Source organism: Mesoplodon bidens (genome assembly GCF_964165515.1).
Source record: "Mesoplodon bidens genome assembly, chromosome: 17".
Lineage (NCBI taxonomy): Eukaryota > Metazoa > Chordata > Mammalia > Artiodactyla > Ziphiidae > Mesoplodon > Mesoplodon bidens.
In genome coordinates this window covers 73,055,025-73,067,508 of record NC_138174.1, presented here as the reverse complement: position 1 = coordinate 73,067,508, position 12,484 = coordinate 73,055,025, and the positions used below count along the sequence as shown (strand labels likewise).

Genomic DNA, 12,484 nt, shown 5'->3' with positions numbered 1-12,484 from the left:
TTTCTCCTGGGATGGTGCTTTCTCCTGGGGTGGTCTCCTCATCCGTTGCTGCATCTACTATCTTTAGGTCCATGTCTCTGGTCTTTAACTCTCCCTGAACAGCCGATTTCCAACTATCTAATACTTATTTCCTGAACCAGTAACATTCTTGGCTCTTCCATGGACTTTTTGCAGCAGCCTCAGCCAGAAGGTTTCAAAGCTTCCATCAAAAGTCACATCCTTTTGTAAGCATTCCCTGAATTCCTCCAGCTTACTCATTTGTGATATTTAAGTAATTAGTACTTTTTCTTTACCTAGCTAAGAACATACTCATGATAGTAGAGGGCTGGACCATGAATTGGTGAGTAAGGGAAGGAAGTTCTTGGTTGTTGATATACAAAGTAAAATATTTCTATGTATATAAGTAAGACTTGGCTGAAAAAAAAGGAATCTGAAACTGATCAAGCCTATAGATTTAATTCCTAATTTCCAGGAAATGTGGAAGAAAGAACATATTCAATAACACCCCTGATAGGCAGTCAGTGAACTGAGACTATAGGAAACCCTACAGGAAAAGACATGGCTTATTAACCAAAAATATTGTAAGAGAAAAAAGAGAGCAGGAGAAGACAGAGAGAGAGAGAGAAAGAGAGAGAAAGAAAGGTAGTTGTAGATTAGAAAAAAAACTTTCAAAAATCAACCTGTTAAAATTGTTGCATTCTGATTTGAACATACTACTAAAAATTATGAAGTAATAAGAGAAATTTGATTACAGTGAGCTATTATTATATTTTCTAGTCATGATAATTGATGATGCTGATGTTTTTAGAAATGTTTTAAATGTTTTTTAAAATAAAATATATCAATATAATGTCCAATATTTACTTCAAAATAATTCAGAGTGTGAAAAAGTGGGTGCTGGATATAGATCAATGATAATTTGGTATGAGTTAAAATTGGGTGATGGGATGTGAGGCTTCATTTATTATTCTCTTTTCTTTCTTTGTATTTGACATTTTTCATAATTAAAAAAAAATTGACTGAACTGGCCAAATAACAACTAAGCCTCCACCAATTCCAATTTTTGTGATGTGAAAAGAGTGAGATATTTCATTAGCAGCTCAGCTCCAAATTCATTTGATGATTCCAATGGGGTTTTAATCTGGAAGTGAAGATGAAAGACCACTGAGGCCTGAATTCTTCTGGGATCTGAACACCATAGTTTAGTGGAAGTTGTTTTACAGTTCGAATCAAGTTTAGTCTCTGATACACTATTGAGTCAGAAATAACTAGAACTCTACACAAACTTCCTTTGGCTCTGATTCATTTTACTTCCAAAACTATTTGTTGACTTGTGAACGCATACAAGTGCCTACTTTTATTGTCTTTTTATTAGTGCCCTAGCAGCCATCATCAGAGTAATTATTTCTATTGCCATACATTTAATTTTACCTTGTCTTTCACATGTTGCTACAAGTCATCTGCAAATTCTCACATCTATGCAATAGCATAACCACATTTGTGGTCAGTTTTAAAAATCAATTTCTCCCTTGTGCCCATAGTGAAAATAATTACAGGTTATATAAATGCAAGTTTTATCATGACAGTGGAGGAGTACTGATGTGGCATACTAATTTATTCATTAAAGTGCAAATGAACAAATTATAATAGAAGGTGGTTGCCTAGTTTCCTTCTGCCTCTGTTGTCCTAGAACACACATTCCATTCAGATGGGAGACTGACAAAGACAGGATCTTTGGAGCCCTTCAGGGCACTTTGATTTTGATCCCGCTTAAAAAGTGATTAAAATGCCACACTCCAGAGGCGGCCACATTTTTTATATGGTTCCTAAAGTGGAGAGATATTGACATTAAGGAAAAAGGAAGGAAGGGAGAAGATAAATTTTTAGGGAATAGAACTTAAAAACTTGTATCAACATGCTACTCAATGCTTCTATAATATTTATAGAATTGGCCACTTGTAAAGGCATATTGGTTGTGTCTTTTATAAAGTAACACCACAGCACTTATTCTAACTGGATCACACATTCCTTCTAAACATGGGATGGGAGGGCAAAGACCAGACTGCCTCAGACCTTTGAAGTCCAGTGGAAGAGGTAGGACGATCACAAAATACATCAGTTAGCAATGCACAGCTGAGCAACAGAACAATATAATTCTGTTCAACTGGAAGAGGCTCACCGTGGGTTTGGGTGTTCAGGGAGAAACCCTGGCAAGAGAAAGGGACTGAGAGAAAGTGGGATCCAGTTGATCTGGAAGAAGAGAGAAGAAGGAATTATGAGAATAACAGGGCAGTGAACACAATTCCAGGGAAAGGAGTGTTCAGAGCATGTCTGGGGGAGTTACTGGACCAAGCTGGCTAGAGCCAAGAAAGTACAATTAAAGGGGGATTCACCAAAATTGTTCAGCGTCTCCAATAATGTCCAGGACTTTAAGTAGTTTTTAAAATCAGGAATTAACACTAAGTGACACTTTAAGAACAACGTGCTCTTGTGGTTGACATGCTGATAAAAAGTCGTTGCAGTGGTGGGCTTCCTCTCCAGCTGCTTGTCTTTGCATCCAGTCCCAAAGAAGCCTGTATGTAAATTGAGAAAATATGTGTTACCCATCAAAATCAACATTTCAATTATACACATTGTCATGCTTTTCAAGCTTGTATATTAGCATGGATCCCTCTTTGGGGATGTTGACTAAATTCACTTGCATAATAGACTGTGTTCAATGGTGCAGGGAATGCACATATGGTTTATTTTCCTGGTGATGGCAGAAGACGTTGTATTTTTAATTTGCAACACTGTATTCCTTTGGATAGTTTGAAGAGACATGCTTTGGGGAGTATCTTCTTCAGGCCTCAAATAAGGAGACCTGGTGTTTCAAACAGTTGAATTAGCTTTCCTTATCTCTTGGAGTGTGGTTGACAGACCTACATGGGCATTCACGTGGGTTAAAAATACTGCGGAGGTCTGTTTCCCAGCATTTACCAAGTGCCATGCGCTGCTGAGCATTTCTCACCTTTATCTCACTGAAGCTCAAATGCTTTGTGTGGCAGTTTCCACTATTCACTTCGTTTGGCAGCTGGGGAAACTAAGGCTCAGAGAAGTTAGGTAATTTTCTGATGGCACCACAGCAAATAAGTGATGATGCCAGGAATCAAATTATACCAATATTATTAGTAGTAAATTAATAATACTTTTATTAAATTATTAATACATTTATTAAATCATTAAAAAAATTGTTTGCATTATATGATATATAATATTAAGTATATAAAGTGGATAGATGGGTAGAAAGACGTGTATATGTGTATAGAAAATAGATGGGTAGAAAGATGCTTATGTATATGTATATACATATATATACAGAAACATGTATATGTACCTATGTGTACACACATGTATGCACCTGTGCATAGATAATACATACGTATATTCATGTGTGTACATGTATTCATTGTGTATATAATTCATTTGTTTGTTTCTTCATTTATTTCCTCATTGCAAATGCAGTAAGTGCACACCCTAAGTGGCCTGCTGAAATCATGAACTAAACTTGGCATTGTCCATGCAATTAATGGGCCACGGGAGAACCTCACAGTGACCCCTAAACTATAGTGAGCTGTGCTGAGGGGTTATCTGAAAACTCCTCCAGAAACGATCCATTAAACTAAGTTCTATAGTTTATGCCCATATGTTACTGCACTGCTCTCTGCAAGAAACTATGGCATCATTTGCTGTTATTATCTCCAGATTATGTCTCAGCACTTTGGTGGTAGCATTTCTTTTTTATAGGAGTGAGTGGAGTACAGTGGAGAAGACAAAAGGGTCCTCCACTTGTAATGCTTTTCCTCTCCAGTCATCCGTTCAGATACTTCAAAGCTACTTCCTCTGGGACATTTTCCCTGGTCCCTCAACTGGAAATAATTTCTCTCTCTCTCTCTCTCTCTCTCTCTCTCTCTCTCTCTCTCTCTCTCAAGACCTGCCATAACATCTTTTTTTTTTTTTTTTTTTTTTTTTTTTTTGCGGTACGCGGACCTCTCACTGTTATGGCCTCTCCCATTGTGGAGCACAGGCTCCGGACACTCAGGCTCAGTGGCCATGCCTCAGGGGCCCAGCCGCTCCGTGGCATGTGGGATCTTCCCGGACCGGGGCACGAACCGGTGTCCCCTGCATCGGCAGGTGGACTCTTAACCACTGCGCCACCAGGGAAGCCCCCCATAACATCTTTTTAGATCTATCTACTTTCTACAATGTATTGTTTATATCTCTTACTTTGTTTATTAGATTTCAGGCCAGTTTATGTTTGATTCATCTTTCTGTCCCTCAGTGTATCTGTGTGACCCAGGGCACTGTGGGAGTCACCAAATAGTTATTGAAACAGTGGGATTCTAACAAAGAAAAGGCTCGAGTTAAGTAGAATCAGTGAATCTGGCATGGCTGGCATTTGTTTTTCAAACTGTTGTTCAAAGGCAAACTAAAAATTCTCTTGGTGAGTTCGACAATTTGTTTGAAATTTGTTTGGCCCTTGTTTATTTGACCACAGAACGTGTCCCTCTGCGGCATTACTAACAAGAGAATTTAATGAGTTTAATTTATTTTAGCAAGAGTTAAATTCTCTCTAACAATAGAATTTTATTTTAATGAGTTTTATTTACTGTTGTTCAGTGTTTAATCATGAACTTTTAAAAACACAGATGCCAGTTGTTATTGTTCGAAGGCTTTGCCCTGGTAGAGTCAGTTTCACGATCTGCGTGTTTACATCACCTTTCCTGATCACAAGGGCTAAGCAATGAGCAAGGATAAGAGATGAATAGAGAGGTCGGCAGCCTTCAGAACAAATTCATGCTATGGGTAGAATAGGGCAAATAGACCATTAACTTTGAAGTGACAAAGACTGCCCACTTGTAATTTTGCTTTCCAAGCAATTTAAGTTTCCTTGGTCGATATATAGCAATCTGAAAGACTCTAAGTTTTGGGAAACCACTTTGGCACCAAGCTCACTAGAGACCTAAATTCCTGTTTTGTTGTAGACCCTTGACATTTTGAAATCTTAATTAACTGAGCATCACTATGGTGTCATAGAGTGCCATACTTTCATTAAATCTACCCATGCCTAAAATATCTAATGTAGATTATCTTTGAGGACTGAACTGCGGACATGAACCAGTACTAAAATGTAGCTGCTTTTTCAGATCAGTAGTCACATCTACAGAGCTTCACTGAAGATCCATGAAGTTTCCATGAGGTTTTAGACTCTGCAGCTGTACCTGCCTGAGGAGCATCACATCAGACTGTGTGTTTGTTACAGGAAGGGCACATGGGACACCATATCACAGGCTTTCAGGAGGGCAATACTTGCCACAGTAAAGAGGGCTTTAGTTAGAGAGAGGGGATGTAACCACCAATCCTAGATCTTCATCAGAATTTTTCAGGACCAGGAATCTTAATGATGAAATGCACTAACGTGCCTTGCTTAAGAAACAGATGTCCTAAGATACTAAAATCTTTCATCTTTTACTTTTCTCTATTTCCAGTTAGCACTTTCTGCACAGGCAATTTCTTTGGAAAAACCTAGAATAAATATATTCCAGAACTTATCGTCATTTTGCCAAAATAACCGATTGCCAAGACCAGTGTTTCTCAAACTGAAGTTAGAGGCTTATTCCCATACATAGCCTTGCTTGGAACATCTTGTAACTTAATTTATCCCCCTGACCTTGTTTTTTGGGAATTTTTTGTTTTGTTTTGCTTCTGCCTCAAAAACTCTCTTTTTGTGCCTGATTATTCTGTCCCCTGAGATGACATATCGATGGGTTTGACGTTACAAACCTGGTTATACAGGGACTATTTTCTGTGAGACCTGCCTCCTCAATGTAAACTACCATCCCCAGATGGACAATGGCACCTTAGTTATCCACAAACTTAGTGATCCACAGCCTCAGAAAACTAGGAACGAAGTTTGACATTACCCACAAGCCTGCTGGGGCCTCCCTGCCATGAAAATTGCCTTGGAGTCCTCAATTCTGTGTCCTGCTGAAGCCCTTAGTCTCACTAGCTATCTGTGAGATCGTGGGGTTGGAGCTCCTAGCTGGGGTGGATGATGGTGTTCTCCTATCTCTGCTTTCTGGAATCTTCCAGCAGAGTTGTTGCTGTGCTTGACGTTGCTGCAGATGTGAAGCCCAGACTCTTTGATGGCAGGAACCCACTCTTACAAACACCTGTAAATACAAGGTAAAGCGTAGCTGCACATACCTGTCAAGTTCACTGATGAATGAACAGACAAACCCAAATTACACATTAACCCACACAAGTCACTGGTGTGTGTGAGCGTGCCAGCACCTGGATTAGTTCTCTACTGCAGCCGTAACAAATCATCACAAACAGTGCATCACTAGCAAAGCGTAACAAAGCATCGCACCAGGCTAGAGGTCAGAAGTCCCAGTCGGCTCAGGTGTGCTCTCTGCCAGGAGCACCACAGGCTGAAGCACAGGTTTGGGTTTGGACTGGTTTCTCTCGGAGGCTCTGGGACAAATCCCCAGTCAAGGGCACTCAGGATGTGGCAGAATACAGGCTCTCGGGGTTGTAGGACTGAGGTCCCCATTTCCTCACTGGCTGTCAGCTGGGGATACTCTTGGCTCCTAGAAGATTCTCTCCAGTCCTTGCACACGGTCCCTACATCTCAGAGCCAGAAATGGTACCTGGAATTCTGCTCACACCTGGAGTTCCTCTGACTTTCCCTTCTGCTGCACTTTTCTGCCCCCAGTGGGGAAAAGTTTTCTGCTTTTAAGGATACATGCGATCAGACTGGGACTAATTAGATAACCTAAACAAATCTCCCTATGTTAGGTGTCACCTTACTTGCACCTGCTAAGTTCCTTTACTTAATTCACAGGTTCCTCTACTAGGGCGTGAACATATTGTGGGAGCATTATTCTGCTTGCTGCACACGAAATAACTTTTTTTTTTCAAAAATAAAGAAGGTAAGTCATCTAAACCATCTGAAATATTCATTAACGTCATCAGGTAAACCCAGATCCACTTTTCTCTCTCAGGTAGTAGAGTTGCATCAGAAGTCAAAGCTAAGTGCTCAAGTTTCCGTTCTTTCACGGTTTACCAGCTGTGGGATTTCAAACTAGAATTTAACCTCCCCTCAGAGACAAGACATTGTTGTCTCTCTTTTGTGAATGAAAAGGTGATTTACCACACAGGTTAGTTGTGTGAAGGGCTATTCTCCTAACTTAAAAATGGCATCCCTTTCCTGTGAATCACTTAAAATATGCCTGTCATGGGCTTTCCCAAGAGGATCAGTGGTTTTCATATACAAAGCTCTATTTTTTTTTTCTTTACAGTAGCTTACAGATAGCATATCTTTGCATGCTTAGGTGTGTGGAAATGCACTTGGGTTTTAGTAAATGGATTTGTCTTGATGTTACAGCTCTTGATGCTATCACAGAATGGAGAACGTAAGCAAGGCGACACACGCTAACCTCGAACCTCGCAGAGGTCAGAGGGTCTACTTGCAGGTATTTGTCAAGAAGAAGGAAATAGATGAGCTAGCTCGATTTTCTTATCTCCTCTCACTAGCTTATCTTGCACAGAATGGTTACCCTCCTGTGGGACATGCCAGGGCACCGAAGACAGTTTTATTCAACAAGAGACATTCATGACTTCTATTTATGAGCCACAGAGATAGGCCACAGGGCCAGAAGCTGTGAGTGGAGCAATCAGAGCCCATTTTGTAAATTTCCCATTAGCTCAGCCGAGGAAACCAGCGGGGGAAGGGAGAGATGAAGAAGAAAGCAATTGTTCTCTTTTGAAATACCTGAAAATGCATAGACTAGAAAATATAAGATAGAATCAGGCTAATGGGAACGTCCCCAGGAACTCCTACTTCAGGATTATGATTCATAGATATCCCTGAATGCCAGGAGCTCTGTATTTGACCAGTGTCCGCCACCATGCTCCACAGGCAGTGCTCCAGTGGCCATTTATACTACACCACCTGCCATCTCATTTAGCAAAGAACAGTGGAAACATGCTTAAAGAATGGATGGGGTCTTGATCCGGGCATCTCTGCTCTCTACAAAGGAAGAGTTAGCATCTGAAACAAAAGAGAGGCTTAATAAGAAGGAAATGGAAATGAGCAAGATATGAAGAGTGTATTATAGCTAATTTCATTGATTTTTGTCCTTCTATTTTCAAATGATCTAAAAATAGCATTCCACACACAGCCCTCCCCCAAATCATTAAAATATTCAATGCCTGCTTCCTCTGAAAATATATGACTTGTCACCAAATGAAATAAGTGCACACTTTTCATTAATGATTAAGAAAAGTATGTTTATTATATGCATTTTAAATTTCCCCAAATGATTTGAAACATTTATTGAAATCTGCTCAAGTATTAAATTTGCTTCTGAGTAAACTTACCCTTTTAATGCCAATGAAATGTTTCTTTAAAAAACCTGATCCTTCATGACATGTATGAATTAAATTAAATTATTTGATCCATAAAGTACACAAGTAATATTACTCTTTCTTCTAAAAATGCCCCTGGCACTGCGGTCAACCAAGCAAATATTGAGAAGCTCTTTTATGTTTTCTATGGAAACGAAATAAACAACATTCAAAGCTAGTTCCAGTGTACAAACGATTGGGAAATGTTTCCAGATAATTAAATGTAACCAATAGAATCACCAGAATATTCTGAAATAGGTGTCGTAGGATGAATGGCAGTGGTATAACACTTCCTAGAATCAGAAGGGGTGGTGACGCTTGTTTCCCTTCTGCTGTGAGGTGTAACAGACAAGACCAAATCCAGCCTGGCAGCAGAGCACATTTGCGTCATAACAACCGTGCATCTGAAAAGCTTGGAACGTTTCATGGACAAGCAGCAATTAACTATCATCGTGGTAACACACTCAGAGGACACTGCTGAAGTTTAAGTTTAGACGTTGTTATTAGCGGAGGACAATATTTGCAGCCACAGATAGAGGTATGGTTAGTAATTAGAAAGCCTGTTTCATTTCATTTGACTCAAACACAGGCTTTTCCATTTGCACTCTGTATTATTACAAGGATCCAGAAATAAGGACGGGCCTGTCGATTCAGGGCTGGGCATTTCATGCTCATTGTTATTTGACTTGGCTAGATAGTCTGTCCCTGAAAGAGAGATGATGGAATTTTAAAGTAGATTGTGTTGTAGCTGGATAAGCAGAGCCTGTCATAGGCTTGTAATAATTACACAGACTATTTTGTGTGCCTTGTTTCATAACTCAAAATGTGTATTTGTTCTGCTGGGGGGGCATAGAGTTTAAACTTTGTGTCCACTTGAAATGTGATCTGCCAAAGGATGCTTGATTTAACAGGTTGATTGTGGTACACGAAGGAAAGGTCATCAGATGGTTGGTGGTCCCCTAGGTGAACAGGCAGCCAGCCCCTGAGGTCCAGCACAGAGTGATGGGGTGACTCTACAGCCAGGGGGAGCAGGCTGTCCCCACAAGTCAGGGCAGTTACAGCCCTGAAGCCTGAGAGCAGAGCCATGGCCCAGCCACCAGTAGAGGCTCCTTGGAGAAGAGTCTGGGAAAACAAAAGAAATGTGCTCAGCCCCAAGTCCACATTATGGCTCTTGTGACCTTTTACTCCATAAAAATTATGAAAAATTATACTTTATGACTGCATTACTATAATGATGAATGTAATCCAGGATGAATTAAATTCACTTTTTTCTGATTTTTTTAAAAAAGTGTGTGCCCCTAGTTGAAAAGGATTTAAGAAAACAATTAACCTAATCCTGAACTCCTGAATGTAAGTATAGCTTGTAAGACCCCACTGGTAAATCATGATCCCCTCCCCAAATTCCCAAAAGGGAGGAAAATGGGCAGTTGTCCCTAATTACATTACCTTAGATAGAGTTGGCTGTGTTGTTTCTCACATTTTGTCAGAGCCCTAAATCTGTGTGAAATCAGAGATTGTTCCTCAGTAGTAGCAATTTCAAAGAAAAACCATCAACATGAGACATTTTAACTATGCCCTAATATAGCAAATGTTCAACAATCTCCTTTCTGTTTGGTTTATTTTTTCCCAAGCACTCAAAGATCATTGCAAAATAAGAATGTCATTGTCAATTTCCATTTCAATTGTAAAGCCCCAACATATATACCTACTGTACACCATTTATAGTTCAGTTGATTTGGCAAACATGTTCTGTGGTGACATCTCTGCCTAAGCCTTTTACAAATATCAATCCCCATTGAGTCTTCACAACCATTCATTATGGGTTGAACTGAGCCTCCCCAAAAGATCTGTTGAAGTCCTAACCCCCTCCACCCATGAATGTAACCAAATTTGGAAATAAGGTCTTTGCAGATATCATCCCAAATTAAGATAAAGTCATACTGGAGGAGTATGCGCCCTAAGTACAATATGGCTGGTATCCTTATAAAAAGAGGATATGTTATATTTTTTTACCACAGTAAAATATAATCCTCATATAGGTGGTAACTAATAAAGAGATGTATCTATTTATCCACAGTCACATGAGAAAAATCTCAGTTATTATATGACTTCATAGAAAACAACATACAGAGAATTTTAAAAGTATAAAATGTCATATCTCAATGAAACACTTCATAGAAATTGGGCTGTAATATCTCCCATGAAATTGAAACAGCAATAGCTCTTGCTGAGAGAGGCCTTCTTGCAAAGTGAGCAATTCATTCCCGTGCACATCCTCTTGCTGTGCAGAATCATGCCTTGTCAGCCCAGCCTGCTCTAAGGGGGACTGTTTTGCTGGATAGTTCATTCTCTGCAAAAAATTTTGGGCTGTGAAGACCGGGTCTTACAAGTATCTGTCTGTAACAATATCTTAAGATGGCCTTCAACCAGATCTTAACAAGAACACAAAATTTGATGTGAAAAGATACTAAATTCTGAACCATAGGTGAAAAATACTTTCCCATCTATCATTTGTGTAGGCAGCAAACCGAGGAGTCAGAAGCACGATCTCTGTAGCGTTTGAATTCCAGCTGTGCCACTCACCAGCCGTGAGACCTTGGGCAGGTCATCTACCGCTCAGTGTCTTGCAGTCTGCTGTCAGTGAAACGATTCCTCTCTCCAGCAAATGCTCTCTCCCTTCCATGCTTTGGTTTCTAACTTAATAAAGAAAAGGGAAAGAAACGAAAATGGGAAGCATTTAAAGGAATGCACGTGACAAGACTGATGTGGAAGGGAGTAACAGACCGGGTGGGGGGCAGTGGTAAAGCCCATCCCTGAAGACAAGATCTCTGAGGACGTCCCGACATCTCTGAAGGAGATGAGGCAGTGCTGCCTTTCTCAGCAGTGTTCACGTGGTCAGTTGAGGGTTGTGTTTTAATGTTGGCTTAGCCTCAAGCATAGGAAATCTAATGAAAGAATGGAAAAGGAAAGCGTTTTTCTTAATTATGAGAAAAATTATAGTGGAACACAGAAAATGTGTGTATATTCATATACTTGTATTGATATATATGCACATGTGGACACACACACACACATAAACACACACATAAATACAACGAACCGGATCCATAGACCAGCATGTCTGTGGGTTATATTACTTGTAAAAGGATAAAAGCACAATATATTCTGACCAGAGTGCAAATCTAGTTAGAGGTGAAGCAGATTCCCAGACCCCAATTCAGACCTACCAAATCAGAATGGGGTGGGGCAGGAATCTGTATTTTCACAAACCCTACAGGTGACTTGCATGCTCATTAAATTTGAGAACACTGTCAAAGGAGGTAAATATGATAATTTAATAACCCAGCATCTTTGCCTTCCCCCTGAGCACCTAGTGGGAGTTTACCACATTTTAAATAAACCCAATGTGTACATCTCTAAGCCACCAAAGACAAGCAAAAATAATCAGATCAAAAATCAGCGTAATGTTATTTCATTGTGGTTAGTTGATACCTTGTAGATTTATTGTTAGTTTCTATCTGTTAGGCTCTTCTACATATACATCTTTAGGAAAGACAAGGGGTAAATAGGCCCCAAATTGCATAGCAGCAGATATTTCTACACAAAGTCTCCCTTAAACATCACAACCGTATTAGATAATAAAAATAGTAGCTGATCCTAACTAGTGCTTAGTAGGTGACAGGCATTTTTTGAGGAGCTTTGCAAATGTTAACTTACCTAATTCTGACAACCTACCCATGATGTGTTGTTTGATTTTTTAGCTCCATTTTACCAATGGGAAAATCAAGACTCAGAGAGGATAGGTCAATGGCCAAGGTCACACATGTCATAAGTAGCAAAGCCAGAAACCAAACGTAGGCAGCCCAGCTCCAGACATCATGTCTTAACCACTAAGTATGGTTAAAACATATTTATGTTATTTTACTGGTGAGAAAGCAGATAGGTTCAATGCTTTCTTAGGGTCATAGAGTCACTAATAGGCAACCCAGTTCTACCTCACTCCCCAGACTGGTACCCAGTCCCCTATTCCAGC

General features: G+C 39.8%; 1 protein-coding gene across 2 annotated transcripts in view; it reads left to right on the top strand.

Annotated features, from left to right (window-relative positions):
* Window positions 1-12,484, top strand: part of NALF1 (NALCN channel auxiliary factor 1) — a 591,636-nt gene that overhangs the window by 443,209 nt on the left and 135,943 nt on the right. The gene's annotated exons all lie outside the window — the stretch shown is intronic.